Source organism: Oncorhynchus gorbuscha, linkage group LG14 (assembly GCF_021184085.1).
Source record: "Oncorhynchus gorbuscha isolate QuinsamMale2020 ecotype Even-year linkage group LG14, OgorEven_v1.0, whole genome shotgun sequence".
Lineage (NCBI taxonomy): Eukaryota > Metazoa > Chordata > Actinopteri > Salmoniformes > Salmonidae > Oncorhynchus > Oncorhynchus gorbuscha.
Genome location: NC_060186.1, coordinates 47,139,853 through 47,162,225, shown reverse-complemented (window position 1 = coordinate 47,162,225; position 22,373 = coordinate 47,139,853). Strand labels below are relative to the sequence as shown.

Below are 22,373 nucleotides of genomic sequence, written 5' to 3'. Positions count from 1 at the left end.
ACCAGATACTGTGAGGGTTAAAGGTAGTGTCTCAAATCTGATACTGGGAAGATGACTACCATCTAAGGCGAACATGGGCGTAGGCTTCTCTAACTCTCTGAAAGGAATGTCATGTTTCCGAACCCATGCTTCGTCCATGAAACAACCCTCAGCCCCAGAGTCTATCAAGGCACTACATGTAGCACCCGAACCGGTCCAGCGTAGATGGACCGACAAAGTAGTACAGGATCTTGATGGAGAGACTTGAGTAGTTGCGCTCACCTGTAGCCCTCCGCTTACAGATGAGCTCTGGCTTTTACTGGACATGAATTAACAAAATGTCCAGCAACTCCGCAATAGAGGCACAGGCGGTTGGTGATCCTCCGTTCCCTCTCCTTAGTCGAGATGCGAATCCCTCCCAGCTGCATGGGCTCAGTCTCTGAGCCAGAGGAGGGAGATGGTTGCGATGCGGAGCAGGGAAACACCGTTGATGCGAGCTCTCTTCCACGAGCCCGGTGACGAAGATCTACCCGTCGTTCTATGCGGATGGCGAGAGCAATCAAAGAGTCCACATCTGAAGGAACCTCCCGAGAGAGAATCTCATCCTTAACCACTGCGTGAGTCCCTCCAGAAAACGAGCGAGCAGCGCCGGCTCGTTCCACTCACTAGAGGCAGCAAGAGTGCGAAACTCAATAGAATAATCCGTTATGGACCGTTCACCTTGGCATAGGGAAGCCAGGGCCCTAGAAGCCTCCCTACCAAAAACTGAACGGTCAAAAACCCGAATCATCTCCTCTTTAAAGTTCTGGTACTTGTTAGAGCAATCAGCCCTTGCCTCCCAGATAGCTGTGCCCCATTCTCGAGCCCGGCCAGTAAGGAGTGAAATGACGTAAGCAACCCGAGCTCTCTCTCTAGAGTATGTGTTGGGTTGGAGAGAGAACACAATCTCACACTGCGTGAGAAAGGAGCGGCACTCAGTGGGCTGCCCGGAGTAGCAAGGTGGGTTATTAACCCTAGGTTCTGGAGGCTCGGCAGGCCAGGAAGTAACAGGTGGCACGAGACGAAGACTCTGGAACTGTCCAGAGAGGTCGGAAACCTGAGCGGCCAGGTTCTCCACGGCATGGCGAGCAGCAGACAATTCCTGCTCGTGTCTGCCGAGCATGGCTCCTTGGATCTCGACGGCAGTGTAACGAGCGTCTGAAGTCGCTGGGTCCATTCCTTGGTCGGTTCCTTCTGTCATGCAGGTGAAAGAGGACCCAAAAGCGACTTGGCGAAAACAGAGTCTTTAATCCAGTAAAGTAAATACAATCAAAAAAAACAACTTTCACTCGAAATGACGAGGACAAACTGGAGACTCGATCTTGAACAGCAGGTGAACAGCAGGTTGCCTCGGGAAGGCACTTGAACCAAACAGACTCAGACACCTGCTCACCACGCAGCATCTGAGGAAAACACGACACGACAGGGCGATACACAAACACAGCACGGTGAATTCTAGACAAGGAACCGACAGGGCAGAAACGAATAACAAGGAGAGAAATAGGGACTCTAATCAGGGAAAAGGATCGGGAACAGGTGTGGGAAGACTAAATGATTGATTAGGGGAATAGGAACAGCTGGGAGCAGGAACGGAACGATAGAGAGAAGAGAGAGCGGGAGAGTGAGAGAGGGAGGGGGAGAGAGAGGGATAGAAAGAGGGAAAGAACCTAATAAGACCAGCAGAGGGAAACGAATAGAAGGAGAAGAACAGGGACAAGGCATGATAATCAATGACAAAACATGACATTAGCAATGGTGCTAGGTTTCCTCCAGATGTTCAATCTTGGTTTCATCTAGAAGTCGGCCGATTATGATTGTTCAACGACGACACCAACTGATTAGTGGAGGACCAAAAAAAAGACGATATTTATATATACAGTTGATGTTGGAAGTTTACATACACCTTAGCAAATACATTTAGACTCAGTTTTTCACAATTCCTAATTTTTGGTAAAAGTTCCTGTCTTAAGTCAGTTAGGATCACCACTTTATTTTTAGAATGTGAAATGTCAGAATAATAGTAGAGAGAATGATTAATTTCAGATTTGATTTCTTTCATCACATTCCCAGTGGGTCTGAAGTTTACATACACTCAATTAGTATTTGGTAGCATTGCCTTTAAATAGTTTAGCTTGGGTCAAACGTTTCGGGTAGACTTCCACAACCTTCCCACAATAAGTTGAATGAATTTTGGCCCATTCCTCCTGACAGAGCTGGTGTAACTGAATTCGGTTTGTAGGCCTCCTTGCTCGCACACACTTTTTCAGTTCTGCCCACAAATATTCTATGGTCAGGACTTTGTGATGGCCACTCCAATACCTTGACTTTGTTGTCCTTAAGCCATTTTGCCAAAACTTTGGAAGTATGCTTGGGGTCATTGTCCATTTGGAAGACCCATTTGCGACCAAGCTTTAACTTCCAGACTGATATCTTGAGATGTTGCTTCAATATATCCACGTAATTTTCCTGCCTCAAGAGCCATCTATTTTGTGAAGTGCACCAGTCCCTCCTGCAGCAAAGCACCCCCACAACTTGATGCTGCCACCCCCGTGCTTCACTGCTGGGATAGTGTTATTTTGGCTTGCAAGCCTCCCCCTTTTTCCTCCAAACATAACGATGGTCATTATGGCCAAACAGTTATATTTGTGTTTCATCAGACCAGAGGACATTTCTCCAAAAAGTACATTTTTTGTCCCCATGTGGTTATGGAACAGTGGCTTCTTCCCTGCTGAGCGGCCTTTCAAGTTATGTCAGTATAGGACTCGTTTTCCAGTGGATATAGATACTTTTGTACTAGTTTCCTCCAGCATCTTCACAAGGTCCTTTGCTGTTGTTCTGGGATTGATTTGCGCTTTTCGTACCAAAGTATGTTCATCTCTAGGCGACAGAACGCGTTTCCTTCCTGAATGGTGTGACGGCTGCGTGGTCCCATGGGGTTTATACTTGGGTACTATTGTTTGTACAGATGAACGTGGTACCTTCAGGAATTTGGAAATTGCTCCCAAGGATGAACCAGACTTGTGGAGGTCTACCATGTTTTGCTGAGGTCTTAGCTGATTTATTTAGATTTTCTCATGATGTCAATCAAAGTGGGACTGAGTTTGAAGGTAGGCCTTGAAATACATTCCGAATTCAACTGTATATATTAAAATATAATATAAAAAATAAAAGCAGTATCGACTTTTTATATTTGTAAAATGACAATTAAATTAATACTGAATGAACAATGAACACTTTTATTTTAACTTAATATAATACATAAATAAAATTGATTTAGTCTCCAATAAATAATGAAACATGCTTAATTTGGTTTAAATAATGCAAAAACACAGTGTTGGAGAAGAAAGTAAAAGTGCAATATGTGCCATCTAAAAAAGCTAACATTTAAGTTCCTTGCTCAAAACATATGAAAGCTGGTGGTTCAATATTCCCAGTTCTTCAATAATCCCAGTTAATTAAGAAGTTTTACGTTGTAGTTATTATAGGAATTATGAGTGTCGACTATTTCTCTCTATACCAATTGTATTTCATATAACTTTGACTATTGGATGTTCTAATAGGCACTTTAGTATTGCCATCCTAATCTCAGGAGTTGATAGGCTTGAAGTCATAAACAGCGCTGTGTTTCAATAATTGCTAAGAGCTGCTGGAAAACGCAGTAAAGTTTGAATGAATGCTTACGAGCGTGCTGCTGCCTACCACCGCTCAGTCAGGCTGCTCTATCAAATATCATAGACTTAATAATAGTATAATAAACACAGAAATACCAACCGTGAAGCATGGGGGTGGCAGCATCATGTTGTGCAGGTGCTTTGCTGCAGGGGGGACTGGTGCACTTCACAAAATAGATGGCGTCATGAGGGAGGAAAATTATGTGGATATACTGAAGCAACATCTCACGACATCAGTCAGGAAGTTAAAGCTTGGTCGCAAATGGGTCTTTCAAATGGACAACGACCCCAAACATACTTCCAAAGTTGTGGCTTAAGAACAACAAAGTCAAGGTAATGGAGTGGCCATCACAAAGCCCTGACCTCAACCTATAGAAAATTTGTGGGCAGAACTGAAAAAGCGTGTGAGAGCAAGGAGGCCTACAAACCTGACTCAGTTACACCAGCTCTGTCAAGAGGAATGGGCTAAAATTCACCCAACTTATTGTGGGAAGCTTGTGGAAGGCTACCCAAAATGTTTGACCCAAGTTAAACAATTTATAGGCAATGCTACCAAATACTAATTGAGTGTATGTAAACTTCTGACCCACTGGGAATGAGATGAAAGAAATCAAATCTGAAATAAATAATTCTCTCTACTATTATTCTGACATTTCACATTCTAAAAATAAAGTGGTGATCTTAACTGACCAAAGACAGGGAATCTTTACTGAGTAAATGTCAAGAATTGTGGAAAACTGAGTTTAAATGTATTTGGCTAAGGTGTATGTAAACTTCCGACTTCAACTGTAAATTCTTACGGTAATATACTAATGGTAATATACTGTATACATGTAAAAAGGAGTAATAGTGACCAGTAGCTGGATAAATCGATACATATGAATGTTAATGGCAATCAATAATCAATGAACAGCAGTGTAGTGGTAGTAATAAATCGAATCAATTTTTTTTTGTAGCAGCAGCGTAGAGGGGGAGCAGTAGTTGTTAGACATTAACAATCTTATGGCCATGGGATAAAAGCTCTTAAGAAGTCTGTACTCTATATTATGGTCTGTACTTGGCATGTAAGTTTCTGCCATTTGTTTTTAAACCTGGGATATTTTAGGAGCACAACTAATGAAAGATCAGGCAACAACCCCTGGTGGGTACACTTTAACACAAACCTTTTTTTATTTATGTGTTTCAATTTGTAAAACTTGAGCCTGTATTAGACTGCTAAAAATAGCCGCTTACGTGGAGGAACAAAAAAGCTGGCCTGTCTGCCTGCGATTCAGGGTGTAATTTGTAGTTTGCCAGAGGTTGACCTTGGTTGGTCAGGAAGCGGCAGCAGGCGGCGGGATAGAAAAGTGCTGTTTAGCCCTGCTGTATGTTGGGACCTGGAAGAGTGGCCTTCTAGCAGGCAGACAGGCTGAGGCCAATAGGCTATGTCCAGTCTGTGCGTGGGTGCTCTGGCTAGCCCACAGACTAGAGCTAAAATGCTTAAGATGCAAGAGCATGGCTCAGCCAGACACGGCGCATTGATCATTGCCTTCCAAGAACTGTCCTTTCCTCTCCTCCCGCTGGAAAAGAAAATGTCCCTCTTGTTCGTAGACCTCCGCCTGGCCCCAATGTGTAATTTCACTCAGCGTCTTGCCCTAATCTCCAAATAGCAACAGCCTGTGTGTGTTATTTTTTTCCCACGAGATCCCTGTTTCCAGAAGAAAACACTGCATGGCCTGATACATCAGTCATTGTTGTGTTTGTTCTGCACTTGACTTCAAACAGAGCGCGAGTTGAAAAGGAGAGTGACCTTTGGGAATCACACAGTCAGGAGCCAGGGCCAGAGTCAGACTCTGCCCAACATCTACTGTACATATGGGAGGATGGACTTTACTTTGAGGCTCTTTCTATTCTCATATATATATTTTTTTAAATTGAGGAATATACAAGGATGAACAGCCATGGAATGTTGCCCTAGAGAACACCTCTCTGCCTCTTTCACCCTGACTGACTGACTGACTGCTGGGGGGGGGTGCATTTTTTGAAGCTGTGACGTAGGTTCGCTCAGTAGGCTGGAAGCTTTTTGAACCTCTTTACACCCACTACCTTTCGCCGAGGTTTATCGCGTATAAAACAAAGAATTTCAAATGTACGTGCATGTCAGTTGCTTCGAGTAAAATTTTCTGCTAAATGGCATATATTGTTATATTATAATACCATTCACCTCTTTGTCTACCTTCAACAGGGAGACAAAAAGCACGTATTAAAAGAGAAGTTGGACAGCTTTAGTTGCATGAGGTTGTCCTTATACCTCAGATGTCCTTGCATAAATTTTTTTTTACAAAGCTGTTGATGCGGTTCTTTATCTTTGTACGCAATTTCTCTAGATTTGTCTTCTTCTTTTGAGTGGCAGCCCACAGGTACAAGAAAATGTATATGATATCAAATGCAAATATGATAACTAAATATGTGAGTATATCCGAATCAATATGACTTTGAATGTTACACAACCTCCTTCTGAAAAAATAACAAACTAAACATATCTCAAATTTGAGATTCTTCAAAGTAGCGACACTTTGCCTTGATGACAGCTTTACAATGTAAAAAATCATGAAAAACCCTTAAAAGGGAAGGCGTGTCCAAACCTTTGACTGGTACTGTACATGGAATGAATGACTAACTGTATCCAGTAGAGTCCTATTCATCTACTGGATCTTTACAACACACTAAGCCCTGAAGTATAGAAACCAATTTTCGTTCTCGTTTATTTTTATATTTGTGGGCGGGATAAACCTCTTGAGATGAGACGTCTTGTTTTCGTCATGAGAAATATAGTTACCTCACTAACCGAATTCATGTTTAAGCAATTAAATAAATGAAACAGTTTCCTCTTCTCTACCTCCCAGCAGCCTATAGATATGGTCCCTTTTGATAGAAACTCAATTGTACTCATTTCAACCGACCATTTTCAACCAGCCTCTTTTACAATATACTGTACACTGAGTATACCAAACATTAAGAATGCCTGCTCTTTCCATGACATAGTCTGACCAAGTGAAAGCTATGATCACTTATTGATGTCACTTGTTAAATCCAGGTAGATGAAGGGGAGAGACAGGTTAAATAAATATTTTGAAGCCTTGAGACAATTGAGACGTGGATCGTGTATGTGTGCCGTTCAGAGGGTGAATAGGCAAGACAAAATATTTAAGTGCCTTTGAACAGGGTATGGTAGTAGGTGCCAGGCGCAATGGTTTGTGTCAAGAACTGCAATAATTCTGGGTTTCTCACACTCAACAGCTTCCTGTGTGTCTCAAGAATGGTCCACCACCCAAAGGACATCCAGCCAACTTGACACAATTGTGGGAAGCATTGAAGTCAATGTACCAGAAGATCCCTGTTGAACGCTTTCAACACCTTGTAGAGTCCATGCCCCGAAGAAATGAGGCTGTTCTGAGGGTGAAAGGGGTGGGTGCAACTCAGTATTAGGAAAGTGTTCCTAATGTTTGGTATACTCGGAAAAATGCTGCATTTCTATAATGGTATAGTCTACAATGGTATAGATACCATTTTATCCAGTCCACCTACCCCACCCGTAACCTATTATCCTGCTGTTTATTTGTCTTGTTTTCCACAAGTATTGCCCCTCACAAGACCTTGTGTGCACTCAGTGTACCCACTCCTCCCTCTTTCCCTCCCTTCCTGGTCTGGAGGTCTTATTAAGATGCATTGTTTTAATCAAGTGGAAACCAATTGCTGCAGAGATACGGTGCCTTCGGAAAGTATTCAGACCCCTTGACTTTTTCCACATTTTGTTGCGTTACAGCCTTATTCTAAAATGAATTAAATTGCTTTTTTTCCTCATCCAATCTACACTCAATGCCCCATAATGACAAAGCAAAAACATTTTTTTTGAAAAAGGAAATATCACATTTACGTAAGTATTCAGACCCTTTACTCAGTACTTTGTCGAAGCACCTTTGGCAGTGATTACACTCTTGAGTCTTCTTGGGTATGACGCTACAAGTTTGGCACACCTGTATTTGGGGAGTTTCTCCCATTTTTCTCTGAAAATCCGCTCAAGCTCTATCAGGTTGGATGGGGAGCGTCGCAGCACAGCTATTTTCAAGTCTTTCCAGAAATGTTTGATCGGGTTCAAGTCGGGACTCTGGCTGGGCCATGCAAGTACATTCAGAGACTTGTCCCAAAGCCACTCCTGCGTTGTCTTGGCTCTGTGCTTAGGGTCATTGTCCTGTTAGAAGGTGAACATTCGCCCCAGTCTGAGGTCCTGAGCATTATGGAGCAGGTTTTCATCAAGGATCTCTCTGTACTTTGCTCCGTTCATCTTTCCCTCGATCCTGACTAGTCTCCCAGTCCCTGCCTCTGAAAACATCCTCATGGCATGTTGCTGCCACCACCATTCTTCACCGTAGGGATGGTGCCAGGTTTCCTCCAGACATGACACTTGGCTCTTAGGCCAAAGAGTTCAATCTTGGTTTCATCAGACCAGAGAATCTTGTTTCTCATGGTCTGAGAATGAATTAAAAAGTAGGATTATTTTAGATTCTTTTGAATAAATTATTCACTTTTTAATTTAAAAAAAAAAAGTCAAATCGACAATTGGTAACCCAACCCTTATGTGATTAATTGACACATAATCAAGCATTACAATAATTCACTATCGCAATTATTGTCTGAGAGTCCTTTAGGTGCCTTTTGTCAAACTCCAAGCTGGCTGTCATGTGCCTTTTACTGAGGAGTGTCTTCCATCTGTCCACTCTACCATAATGGCCTGATTGATGGAGTGCTGCTGAGATGGTCGTTCTTCTGGAAGGTTCTCCCATCTCCACAGAGGAACTCTGGAGCTCTGTCAGAGTGACCATCGGGTTCTTGGTTACCTCCCTGACCAAGGCCCTTCTCCCCCGATTGCTCAGTTTGGTAAGGCGGCCATCTCTAGGAAGAGTCTTGGTGGTTCCAAACTTCTTCCATTTAAGATTAATGGAGGCCAAGAAATGTTTTGGTACCCTTCCCCAGCTCAATTCTGAGTCTCATAGCAAAGGGTCTGAATACATGTAAATGTAAATAAGGTGTTCCTGTTTTTTTTAACAGACTTGCACCATTTCTGAAAACCTGTTTTCCCTTTGTCAATAGGTGGTATTGTGTGTAGGTTGCTGAGTTTTTATTTTAGAATAAGGAGTGTAACATAGTCATTTGCCCAGTGCCTCTGTACTACAGCATCTTAATTTCAGCCAGTTTGGCAAAGTAGGAAAATAATCCTGCAGCATCAGGAAATGTGAATTATTATGTGGATTCTAATTAATGTATATTTTTTATAGGGGTTGATACATTTTTTTTACGTCAAATCAAGTCTGACATTTTGATGTGGAAATTGCAAACTTTAGAAGCCTTTTTAAAACCTTGAATACACTACAAGTTTTGCTTTTCTTAGCCACAAAAGAGTGATCAAATTAAGATCCTACATCTGTATGGTCATGCAAACAGCCTGATGCTGTGGCTGTTTAAAAACACAGGCAACACTTGAGGGCGGTATGAAGGCTGAAACATGTCTGGATCAAGTTGAGGTTGAGATTTGAGCACCATTGATACTAGACAGCATATGTCACATACAGTGGGGCAAAAAAGTATTTAGTCAGCCACCAATTGTGCAAATTCTCCTACTTAAAAAGATGAGAGAGGCCTATACTTTTCATCATAGGTACACTTCAACTATGACAGACAATCACATTGTAGGATTTTTTATGAATTTATTTGCAAATTATGGTGGAAAATAAGTATCTGGTCACCTACAAACAAGCAAGATTTCTGTCTGTCACAGAACTGCAGCTTCTTTAAGAGGCTCCTCTGTCCTCCACTCATTACCTGTATTAATGGCACCTGTTTGAACTTGTTATCAGTATAAAAGACACCCGTCCACAACCTCAAACAGTCACACTCCAAGCTCCACTATGGCCAAGACCAAAGAGCTGTCAAAGGACACCAGAAACAAAATTGTAGACCTACACCAGGCTGGGAAGACTGAATCTGCAATAGGTAAGCAGCTTGGTTCGAAGAAATCAACTGTGGGAGCAATTATTAGGAAATGGAAGACACTGATAATCTCCCTCGATCTGGGGCTCCATGCAAGATGGACCCTGTGGGGTCAAAATGATCACAAGAACAGTGAGCAAAAATCCCAGAACCACACGGGGGGACCTAGTGAATGACCTGCAGAGAGCTGGGACCAAAGTAACAAAGCCTACCATCAGTAACACACTACGCTGCCAAGGACTCAAATCCTGCAGTGCCAGATGTGTCCCCCTGCTTAAGCCAGTACATGTCCAGGCCCGTCTGAAGTTTGCAAGAGAGCATTCGGATGATCCAGAAGAAGATTGGGAGAATGTCATATGGTCAGATGAAACCAAAATATAACTTTTTGGTAAAAACTCAACTTGTCGTGTTTGGAGGACAATGAATGCTCAGTTGCATCCAAAGAACACCATACCTACTGTGAAGCATGGGGGTGGAAACATCATGCTTTGGGGCTGTTTTTCTGCAAAGGGACCAGGACGACTGATCCATGTAAAGGAAAGAATGAATGGGGCCATGTATTGTGAGATTTTGAGTGAAAACCTCCTTCCATTGAAGGTGAAACGTGGCTGGGTCTTTCAGCATGACAATTTTCCCAAACACACCGCCCGGGCAACGAAGGAGTGGCTTCGTAAGAAGCATTTCAAGGTCCTGGAGTGGCCTAGCCAGTCTCCAGATCTCAACCCCATAGAAAATCTTTGGAGGGAGTTGAAAGTCAGTGTTGCCCAGCAACAGCCCCAAAACATCACTGCTCTATAGGATATCTGACTGGTGGAATGGGCCAAAATACCAGCAACAGTGTGTGAAAACCTTGTGAAGACTTACAGAAAACGTTTGACCTCTGTCATTGCCAACAAAGGGTATATAACAAAGTATTGAGATAAACTTTTGTTATTGACCAAATACTTATTTTCCAACACAATTTGCAAATAAAATCATTAAAAATCCTACAATGTGATTTTCTGATTTTCTCATTTTGTTCGTCACAGTTGAAGTGTACCTATGATGAACATTACAGGCCTCTCTCATATTTTTAAGTGAGAGAACTTGCACAATTGGTGGCTGACTAAATAGTTTTTTGCCCCACTGTATAGCAGCTATCTGTCCACAGTAAGTGGTAATATCAGATGTCTGATGAAGGCCGAGGATAACCATATCCCACTTTACCAAAATGTGGTGGATGTGACAACCCCCCACCCCCACTAAAACAATACTTCAACCGGTACTCATCTCAAAAAGCAACGGTGAGTGTTGCTCATGTACATAACATTTTCATTGTCTATTGTTGTATCTAAAATTACCTCTGTCGGTGATGGATATGAAGTTACTGTAGTCACACTCATCATCGCCACAGATACAGTCAGTATCTCCTCCCTCAGAATATTTCCACCGTATCTCAAGTCCCTCATCCGCACAACAAGAGTGCATATGGCTTTCTCTTCTCACTTTGAGTCACCGGCAGCGCTGTCTGTCTTAACCCACACTAACCACAGTATGTGTCACATCTTTGCCAACTTCAACCATAACCTTTCAGTCCGTGCCCTCACAGTGTATTTCAGACGCACGTGGGTTGCATTTACGTAGCTACACCTCCTATCTATGACTGAGCGCGTCTGGGGTGCCCCAGATGGATGGTTCCGTGTCCGTCCCTCATTAACCTTATCATGGAGTCACCACTGTAAGAGGCCAAATCATGCAGATGTTGCATACATAAATGCATCATATGACTTGCGTGTACAATGAGTGGGGAGTGAGTGGTCAAATTATTTGATTATTAGTATTATTCGATTATTTTTTATGATCTGCATGGCGTTCATTTCAGAACGTCTAGACTAACCTACTCCTCTGCTAATGTTATGGCTTGTCTTTTACATTTACTTAACTCGGCAAGTCAGTTAAGAGAAAATTCGTATTTACATTGACAGCCTAGGAACACTGGGTTAACTGCCTTGTTCAAGGGGCAGAAGGGCAGATTTTTACCTTGTCAGCTCGGGGTTTCGATCAAGCAACCTTTTGTTTGCTGGCCCAACACTCTAACCACTAGGCTACCTGCCGCCCCGGTCCCATCTCAGTGTGCACATGCAGACTAATTATCCCCACTCACACATTTACGTATCCATACTCTATGTGTTGTGGCCTCACCTTAGTTCCAAAATTAGCTTTCTTACACTCTTGTCAGCATTGCTGCCAGCGGGTCATCTGACTTGGTATGGGCACTGGCAGTCACTATCTGCCTGTGTAATGTGAGCTAGCCCCGCTTGGTCAGGTCCAGGGACACTTCATGTATTGGTATGTGTGAATGTGCTTTAACCTCTCACCATAGCCAGGCAGCCACAGTACAACAGTTCTGAACGGGTTTACAGGCAGGCAGTGTATCACTAGAAACCCTTACTGGTACGCTACATGACATCCATTTATGTCACCTGTCCAATTAACCAATAAGGCCCGAGGTATGGTATATGGCTAAAAGCCAGGTACTCCGATGCAACGTGGAGTGCCTGGATTATACAGCCCTTAGCCGTGGTATATTGGCCATATACCACACACCAACGTAATTGGAGCAGTACAAATACATGTTTTGTCATACCCGTTATATACGGTCTGATATAACAAGGCTTTCAGCCAATCAGCATTCAGGGATCGAATCACCCAGTTTATAATTTACCATATAGTATAGTAGAGGGAGGGATGCTTTGTTTAACACAGGCCTATGAAAACTCTGAACAGATTATTTTTATGGAGTCTACTGTTGATATCTATGGTGGATCCTTCTTTTTTTATCATTCTATTGGCATTAGAGTATTTGTGTAACCATATTTAATGTATTAATATTTTCATCAATTCGATTTTGAGGACACATTTCGCGGATTTTGAGTTTAAAGAGGAAATGCTGACGGGGGTCAATGTTAAAAAATATGAATGACTGAAATTCTCAGTCACATTTCACTACATTGGTGGAAAAACCAAAACTACAGACTTCATTAATGATTACGTTGTTTTTATAATAATAATAATATTGTTTTTCAGCTTTTATGAATGAGCGATAGCCTTCACAGCGATATCCTTCCTCTGCAAAAAAGGACCATTCGTATAGTTCTCTTTTATTTTGAGTGTATGATCGTGCTTCCTGCAAGAACAGGGCTTATTGTGGCATGTAATGACAACTGTAAATAACCATAGAAACAGGATTGTCATGTGAAAATGGCGGATCTTTTCTGTGTCCCAAATGGCACCCTATTGGTTCGAGATCGGTGTGGAAGAACTTGACTGGCCTATACAGAGCCCTGACCTCAACCCCATCAAACACTTTTGGGATAAATTGGAACGCCGACTGCGAGCCTAATCGCCCAGCATCAGTGCCCGGCCTCCCTCATGCTCTTGTGGCTGTATAGAAGCAATTCCCCACGGCAAAAAAAAAAAACGCTTTTGATTTCACCTCATTTTAACATTCTGTCATAAAGAGCACATGTTCATCTTCATAAAAAATTTAAAAAATCCCATCTCAAGAGGTCAAATTTAAAAAATGACTATAGTTGGTGCCTGTTAAAGATAGACTGAGTGAAATGAAGTTGCCATGAGCAGCATCGTATCTATGCATTTGCACGGGTTCTCTTCACGCTGTTACAGTGTGGCAGCCTCTGGGCCAATGTAGCAGGGTAGTTGAGCCTCGCGTTTCAATGCTCTTAGTTGTTGCAGAGATTGACCCACTATGATGTTTACTTTCTGCATCTAAGTGCCAAATAAAGTAATAGAGGTTGACTAACAAGGTTGATGATTTCAGAAGTTAAATCAGCCATAAATCCCTTTTGTGACAGGTGGAATGGAAACTTGTTGTGTGCAACAGGGTGTGGCACAAAAAAATGTTATTGTTAAAATATGTTTCGCCTGTCTATCTGTGGGTAACAGGGATGATATGTTATGTTTGACACGTTCAGTTTTCCACCACAAAACAAAAATTGCCAAAAGGAGTAGAACTAGCTCACCTGCTTTTATACTATGATTTCACTATTAGATGTCAATGATTCTTTTGAAGAAAAAAAAAAGGAAAAAATTGTAGTTTCACCATATTATAACAAGAGTACAGTTCAGATAACAGCGTTCACATTAAAATGAAGGACATATGTAAATGAATCACTAATCACATGAAGTAAATAATAATCTTTTAAAAAATGACTTTGTCAAAGCAAACAAAATAACTCTGGCTTTACAGTAATGGTGACAACTTAGAGAAATCTTTGGGTCAAGTGGGTTAAAATCTTCCTAGCAGTCACAGAGGGTGCATGGAGGGTCATGTCAAAATGCTGAAATGTGGCACTTTAACAAGTCTTTATTCATATGACAAATCAGATTTATTGAATTCTCCATGTGGTTTATATTAAAGGGCACTTCGTTTAATTTAACAGGCTTTTAAATTGAATATTGGTGCACAATTTCTACTTCAAATATCAAAGGGACTCAAAATGCACTCATTTCCTGGAGTGACCTACATACACATGCACGTTCACACACACACACACACACACACACACACACACACACACACACACACACACACACACACACACACACACACACACACACACACACACACACACACACACACACACACACACACACACACACACACACACACACACACACACACACACACACACACTCAGCCTTTGAAGGCTTCATGTGGGTGGTTTTGTGTGCCATATTTTTCCTATGGGGAGAGTTTCCATTTGCAAGGTGTTGTTTTATTTTGTTTGTTGTTGAGCCTGTTGAAGGTTTATTTCATTGCCAATTATCACATCAACTTTTCTCATATGGGCTTCTTTCTTTCTCTGTATTGTAGTTTCGTGTAAAGCCCTCCATCTGGTCTCTCTCCCACCACTACCCCCCATCCTCTACCCCCCCATTCCCTACCCTCCTACCCCTCATCCTCCAGCCAGCACCTTCCATTGGGCCCCATTAATAATGCAGGGGACAATCCCGCCTCGGAAACACTCCTCCCCCCCGGCCTGCCAATCACCCGGGTTAATTAGCACGTGAGAGCATGGTCGCCAAGCGCCCGGCCACCCATTCACCAATCACCACACACCTCTGGCTCTGGTGGCAATGCTCAAAATCTTCACGGTAATGAAGATTCATCTGAAATAACCCCAATACGATCTTGATCATCTTTTTGGCAGTTTCAGGCCAAAGTGATGGTGTGAGTGTTTTGCTTGTGTCAGAGTTTTGTGTGGTTGATATCGCTGAGGTGTCCGTGGTTGCATTGTAGCTTCATTAGAAAATGGTTCTGTGATTATTGAACTGATCATAGGAGGAGGAAGGGGTCATTAACCGACGAGACAAAGGAGAGGGAATTTGCTTGAGGTGCAGATTAGGGTAGTTAGTGATTATCCTGTTGCTTTAGTCAATACCAATGTACTCTCCGAGATTAGACACACAAAAGCGTGTACGCCACATGACTTTTCTACCATTTCTAACATGTAAGTAATATAAAGTTGCTAGTTACAATTCAGGTAGAAACAATGTCTGGATACAGTGGATTGACGTACTCTTCTTGGAGACAGCCATTGCCTCATCTACCTTCCAAATCAACAAAATGTTTGTCACGGACACTGGCCAGCTCAGAAATACAGTAATAGAAACATGTTAAAGTATGGAGGAATCTACTCTACTGTATTAGAAGTGTGGCCACAGCGTTAATATCAAAGTAGACACAGAATGAGATACAACAGTGAATATTATTTACATTTGAGTCCATGCAGAATTATAGCCAAGGTCTATAGATAACTCCGTGTTTCTATCACATTTGCAGTCTGTTACCATATAAGACAGCGTAATGACTCACCCTGCTTTCTGACCTACAATGTGGGAAGGGAAGTCATGATTCATGCAAGCTGCAGCTAATGCAGGCCGGAGCCTAAAATACTCTGGTATGCATTCTCACACACTCACATGCACACCCACACACTCACATATGCACAGATGTACTCAGCAACAGTTTGTGAGACATGAGAAAGTTACCAGAGTGTGGAGAGTAACAGAATGACTGGCCAAGTTGAGAAGGCTTTCTGAGGTAATGCTAGCATGTTTGTCTATATTGTGAGATGCATTCCAGGTACGAGCTACATAACTTGCATTTTGTGTCGGGATGTGGTGTGAAGAGTTGCTGTGTTATTGTTTTTGGTAAGTTACGTAGTTGTAGTCTTAATAACACTCTTGTCGTAAAGTAGATTCTGCAATTATAGCAATTAAATCACTCCAACCTCATTACAACTTCATCTAAATGAGGGACTGCTTCAGAAAATCTAATTAAACGTTGCTGCTTATGTTGACATACTAATTTGACTAAGGCACTGTGCGGTGGAATTAAAGAGCACTGATTAGATAAAACAAAAATCCCCTTAACTTCATCATTAGAATGAATTTGATACTCTTAAAGAGAGGGATTTACTCTGCAGGTAAGATCAGAAGGAAGGCTATACAGCACGATGTATGTTTAATTTCAATCAACAGTAAGTCATGACTCATGAGAGAGCCTGTAATGTGGACTGTCTGGAATAACTTCTCTGCTAGCTACATGTGTAAGGACCACCCTCTTGTCTCACAGGCAATACGTGAGAATTTTAACCTGCTGTAATCTGGCTAACAGTTGTCTTTGATAGTTTAAACAGTGTGTGCTATTGTACTTTTTACTAATTGTTTTCTTTTTGGAGGGTGAATCCCGATGGTGTTCTTAGTATTGATTACATTCTGACGGATATGGCACTCTGCCTGCCTCATTAAGACATTAACTACCTTTGATTTTAATGGTAGATTGTACAGAACTCTAAGGCCCGGTTTCCCAGACACAGATTAAGCCTAGTCCTGGACAAAAAAAATGGACTAGGCTTAACTTTGACACACAGGTGTAATCATTCGAGTGGTCCCTGCAGCGTACGCTCAAAATAGTGTGATTAGAATGCTTATTTAAAGGGCCTACCGGGTGGCTCAGTGGTCTAAGGCACTGCATCGCAGTGCTAGCTTTGCCACCAGAGATTCTAGGTTCGAGTCCAGGCTCTATTGCAGCTGGCCGCGACTGGGGGGCCTATGGGGCAGCGAACAATTGGCCCAGCATCGTCTGGGTTCGGGAGGGTTTGGCCGGCAGGAATATCCTTGTCTCATCACGCACTAGCGACTCCTGTGGCGGGCCGGGCGCAGTGCACGCTGACCAGGTCGCCAGGTGCATAGTGTTTCCTCCGACACATTGGTGCGGCTGGCTTCCGGGTTGGATGGGTATTGTGTCAAGAAGCAGTGCGGCTTGGTTGGGTTGTGTTTCGGAGGACGCATAGCTCTCGACCTTTGCCTCTCCCGAGTCTGTATGGGAGTTGCAGCAATGAGACAAGACTGTAACTAGAAAAAAGGTGTACATTTTTATTTTTTATAAAAAAATAATGGTTATTTAGAACGTCCAGTTTCGATTGATGTCAGCATTTGAGCTGGCTACCCTGTTTTTTCACAGAAACTTGTTTCACAAACACAGTCCTTACAATGTTATATCCTGAATGTGACTGAATGTTTATTTTTGGGTGCAATGTTCAGACATTCACAGAAGTAGCGTTAGCATAACACATTCATCCAAACCAGAAAATGTAGGCTACATTAGTCCTAGCGCTGAGGAAAGATTGACGTAACACAAGCGGTCAACTCTCAGCTGACAGAAACCATAATATCAATAAGCTAATAGCTAATAGCTATTTACAAGTCATCACATCACAGGTGAGCTCACCATTGATTGAAATAATTGAGTAAAAAACGTTATAAAAAATGTTAAGTAATCCAACGATGGGTAGTTTGTGCGGTCCGCCATGTTTTGTTGTTGTTGAGGCAACCAAAGATAAGAAGATGAGACAAAATGAGTTTGGTCTGTTTGCAATATGCATGTTGAACAGGGTGTGTCGTCTACCATCATTCACTTCCCTTCATTCACTTCCAGGAGTTTACTTGAAAGAGGAGTGAACCATCCCACCTCATTTTGTTATAACATCTTTTGTCTGATAGACTTTACGTGACACCCAGAATGCATTGTATCATGTCAACAAACATGGCACCACACATAGCTGGCAAATAGCTTAGCATTAGCTCATCATAATCAGTACAACCTTCATAAAAGTATTTTACACACATCATATGTGTCCACTAAAATCTATGCAAGAATTGGTGTCACCAGTACTTGAAAACATGAATAAGACTGTAAATAGATTATACTCCATACATACATACGGTATGCTCCACTAGGAATGACAACAAGATATACAGAAAATAAGGCACTTACTTTGATAGGAACGCACACACGTCCAAAGTTATTATTTGTAAGGAAAACAACAATGAAGGCAATTCGAGCACCAGCCAGAAAATGTGCCAGGGGGGAAATGTTTGTGCAAGACTGCACAAATGTCTGCATACTTGATGTGCGGAAACACTGGGGAAGTGATTGGCCTCTACTCGAAGAGAGATGTTTGTCCTGCTCAGTAAAGCCTTAAACATTAATTGTTCGCAACAGTAAAATGGGCTACTTCTATGTGAATTAATGAGAAGGAACACGCCTCAATTCAAAATGTTGTTAGAAAATAAAACTTGAAACTAATTTGAAATTGACAAATTTAAGCATAGCCTATAAAGGGCAGCACGTGTTAACTGTCCTGTTGCGTAGAAATCACATTTTGGAACAGTGAGTGCATTCTGAAATTACGCGCATATAAAGAAACTCACATGTGAAAAGGTTCATCTGTGTGCCCGGGAAACCACCCCTTAATGTCATTACTGTGCAAGTCTCCCAGTGCTCTGGCAGGTGTGCAAAATCAGATGTGCTCTCTCCTCCCTTCTTCCTTCCCTCTCGTTCCTCCTCTCCTCCCTCACTTTTCTCTCCTCCCGCCTTCACAATCACCAGACACAGAGCTGATCCCATTCATCAATGTCAGCAGGCAGGAGCTCCAGGGTTTGGTCTGCAAAACTGCAGAGAATCACCTTAGGGAGTCATAGACCCAGAGGCTCTATTCCAAAAGACTGTCCTGAACGAGTAACATTGCATACCACACCTGGGATCATATTAGACTCTAACTCTCATTTCAGACTCTAACCATTGTAAAGCAATGTTCCATTTTTCAATGATGAACATGCCACATGCACAGTGTCTTACAAAATTCCTTAAATTAATATTTCAAGTCTCTGGCAACCTATGGTCGAAAATGTATGATATTGTAACGGCGTTCTTCGTTTGTAGAAAGAGAGTCGGACCGAAATGCAGCGTGGTGGTTACTCATGTCTTTAATGAAACAATCGCGATACATGAAATAACTTCTACAAATACATAACAACAAACGGAACGTGAAAACCTAATTACAGCCTATCTGGTGAAACTACACAGAGACAGGAACAATCACCCACGAAATACAAAGCAAAACCCAGGCTACCTAAATACGGATCCCAATCAGAGACAACGAGAATCACCTGACTCTGATTGAGAACCGCCTCAGGCAGCCAAGCCCATACAACACCCCTACTCAGCCGCAATCCCAATAACCACAAAACCCCAATACGAAAATACAATAACCCCATGTCACACCCTGGCCTGAACAAATAATTAAAGAAAACAGAAAATACTAAGACCAAGGCGTGACAGAACCCCCCCCCCCCCCCCCTAAGGTGCGGACTCCCGGACGCACCTCAAAACCATAGGGAGGGTCCGGGTGGGCCTCTGTCCATGGTGGCGGTTCCGGCTCGGGACGTGGATAATCCACCCTCGCCGCCGACCATGGCCTAATAGTCCTCACCCAGAACCCCACTGAACTGAGGAGCAGCTCGTGACTGATGGGCAGCTCGGGACTGAGGGGCAGCTCGGGACTGAGCCAGCTCGGGACTGAGGGGCAGCACGGGACTGAGGGGCAGCTCGGGACTGAGGGGCAGCCCGGAACTGAGGGGAAGCCCAGTACTGAGAGAAAGCCCAGTACTGAGAGGAAGCCCAGTACTGAGAGAAAGCCCAGTACTGAGATGAAGCTCAGGCAGGTAGTAGGCTCCGGTAGATCCTGGCTGGCTGGCGGATCTGGAAGATTCTGGTTGACTGGCAGATCTAGCTGCTCTATGCAGACTGGCAGATCTGGAAGAGACCGGTTGACTGGCAGATCTAGAAGATCATGGCTGACTGGTTGATCTAGCTGCTCTATGCAGGCTGGCAGCTCCTTGCAGACTGACAGCTCTTTGCAGACTGGCAGCTCTTTGCAGACTGACAGCTCTGGCTGCTTCTTGCAGACTGACAGCTCTGGCTGCTTCATACAGACTGACAGCTCTGGCTGTTGCATGCAGACTGACAGCTCTGGCTGCTTCATACAGACTGACAGCTCTGACTCCTCCATGCAGGCTGACAGCTCTGACTGCTTCATACAGACTGACAGCTCTGGCTGCTTTATGCAGACTGACAGCTCTGACTGCTCCATGCAGGCTGACAGCACCCTGCAGACTGGTAGCTCCTTGCAGACTGACAGCTCCTTGCAGACTGACAGCTCCTTGCAGACTGGCAGCTCTTTGCAGACTGACATCTCTGGCTGCTTCATGCAGACTGACATCTCTGGCTGCTTCATGCAGGCTGACAGCTCAGGCTGCTCCGAACAGGCAGGAGGCTGCGGCAGCGCTGTAGAGGAGGAAGGCTCTGATAGTGCTGAACAGGTGGGAGACTCCGACAGCGCAGGAGGGAAGAAAGGCTCTGATAGCGCTGAACAGACAGGAGACTCCAGCAGCGCTGTAGAGGAGGAAGGCTCTGATAGCGCTGAACAGGCAGGAGACTCCGACAGCACATGAGAGGTGAGGCGCACTGTAGGCCTGATGCGTGGTGCTGGCACTGGTGATACTGGAGCGAGGACACGCACAGGAAGCCTGGTGCGGGGAGCTGCTACTGGAGGACTGGTGTGTGGAGGTGGCTCTGGATAGACCGGACCGTGTAGGCGCACTGGAGCTCTTGAGCACCGAGCCTGCCCAACCTTACCTGGCTCGATGCCCACTCTAGCCCGGCCAATACGAAGGACTGGTATGAACCGCACCAGGCTATGCACCTGCACTGGAAACACTGTGCGCTCCATAGCATAACACGGTGCCTGCCCGGTCTCTCTAGCCCCCCGGTAAGCACAGGGAGTTTGCGCAGGTCTCTCTCCTACCTGGCGTAGCCATACTCCCTGTAAGCCCCCCCCCCCCCCCCCCCCCCCCCAAAAAAAACATTTTTGTGCTGCTTTTCGGGCTTCCTTCAGCGTCGCCGTGCTGCCTCCTCATACCAGCGCCTCTCTGCTTTCCCCTCCAGTTCTTCCTTGGGACGGCGATATTCTCCACGCTGCGCCCAGGGTCCTTTTCCGTCTAATATCTCCTCCCAAGTCCAGAAGTCCTTTGATCGCTCCTCCTCGTGATTAACAGGGAGAGTAGGCTCAGGTCTGACTCCTGACTCTGCTACTCTCTCCCTGAGCCCTCCCCCAATACATTTTTGGGGGTGACTTTCGGGTTTCTTTCTGCACCGCCGTGTCTTTCTCTTCGACTCCATTCTCCTATAGCCCTCTTCACACTGCTCCAGCGAATCCCAGGCGGGCTCCGGCACTCTCTCTGGGTCGACCGCTGTCACGAACCGGCTCAAAGCCCGTAACAAAGGGAGACAACGTGGAGATAAGGAGTAGCAAAATCTATATTTATTAAATAAGTAACTAAGTATAATATACAATGGTGTGTGTAATCAGTAGTGTAAGTGAGTGTTTTGCATGAATGTGATAATGCAGGGTGATGAAAGGTGCCAAAGCAAACAAACAAAAGGCCACCAAGAACCACAACAGAATCTACAAAAGGTGTCTGCATGGAGAGAGTCTCTTCCATGAATGTGGAAGAGGTCTATTTATCCTGGGAGACACCTGGCATAGGGGTTTCCCAAGTAGCTGACGACCCTCTCAACTCCGCCCACCGGCATCCTAATAAGGAAACAAGAACAAAGACAGAATACGGCAGACAGAGTGGGAGGGTCGTCACATTCCCCCTATAAAACCGGGGACCAACAAGGACCCCGGAACAACATAAGCCTCCCGCTGTCCCAAATTGACACAGGCCTTCCGCTCCCAAATTGACACAGGCCTCCCGCGTCCCAAATTGACACAGGCCTCCCGCGTCCCAAATTGACACAGGCCCTCCGCGTCCCAAATTGACACAGGCCCTCCGCGTCCCAAATTGACACAGGCCCTCCGCGTCCCAAATTGACACAGGCCTCCCGCGTCCCAAATTGACACAGGCCTCCCAAATACCAAATTGACACAGGCCTCTGAAAACCAAATTGGTGAGGGGTTATGTGTTCACACCTCCACCTGCCCCATCCAACCTCCTCCTCCCCAGACCTCAGCAACCTTTGCGCATAGGAAGCAATATTTAAGAGGAAAGAAGAACACAAGACCAGGAGGGAACAGATAGGAAAGATAGAACATGACAACCCCCAATGGTCAGTCATGTAAACATTCAGGAACATGGCACAAAAGACCAACAGCTACAAACTCCAACAAAAAGAACATCAGGGTCAGTCACTTCCAACGATTCATAAATCACTTCCAACGATTCATAGTCACTTCCAACGAT

At 43.9% G+C, this 22,373-nt stretch overlaps 1 protein-coding gene across 3 annotated transcripts in view; it reads left to right on the top strand.

The window, feature by feature from the left end:
* The window catches only part of LOC123994972 (transcription regulator protein BACH2-like), a 116,108-nt gene that overhangs the window by 55,998 nt on the left and 37,737 nt on the right, over positions 1-22,373 (top strand). Inside the window, exon 1 of one of the 3 annotated variants that reach the window (XM_046298146.1) lies at positions 15,523-15,822. The exons of the other annotated variants lie outside the window; for them this stretch is intronic. The gene's annotated coding sequence lies outside the window, so the exon portion shown is untranslated. Of the gene's footprint in view, positions 1-15,522; positions 15,823-22,373 lie in introns of those variants that run through there. 3 annotated transcript variants of the gene reach the window in all.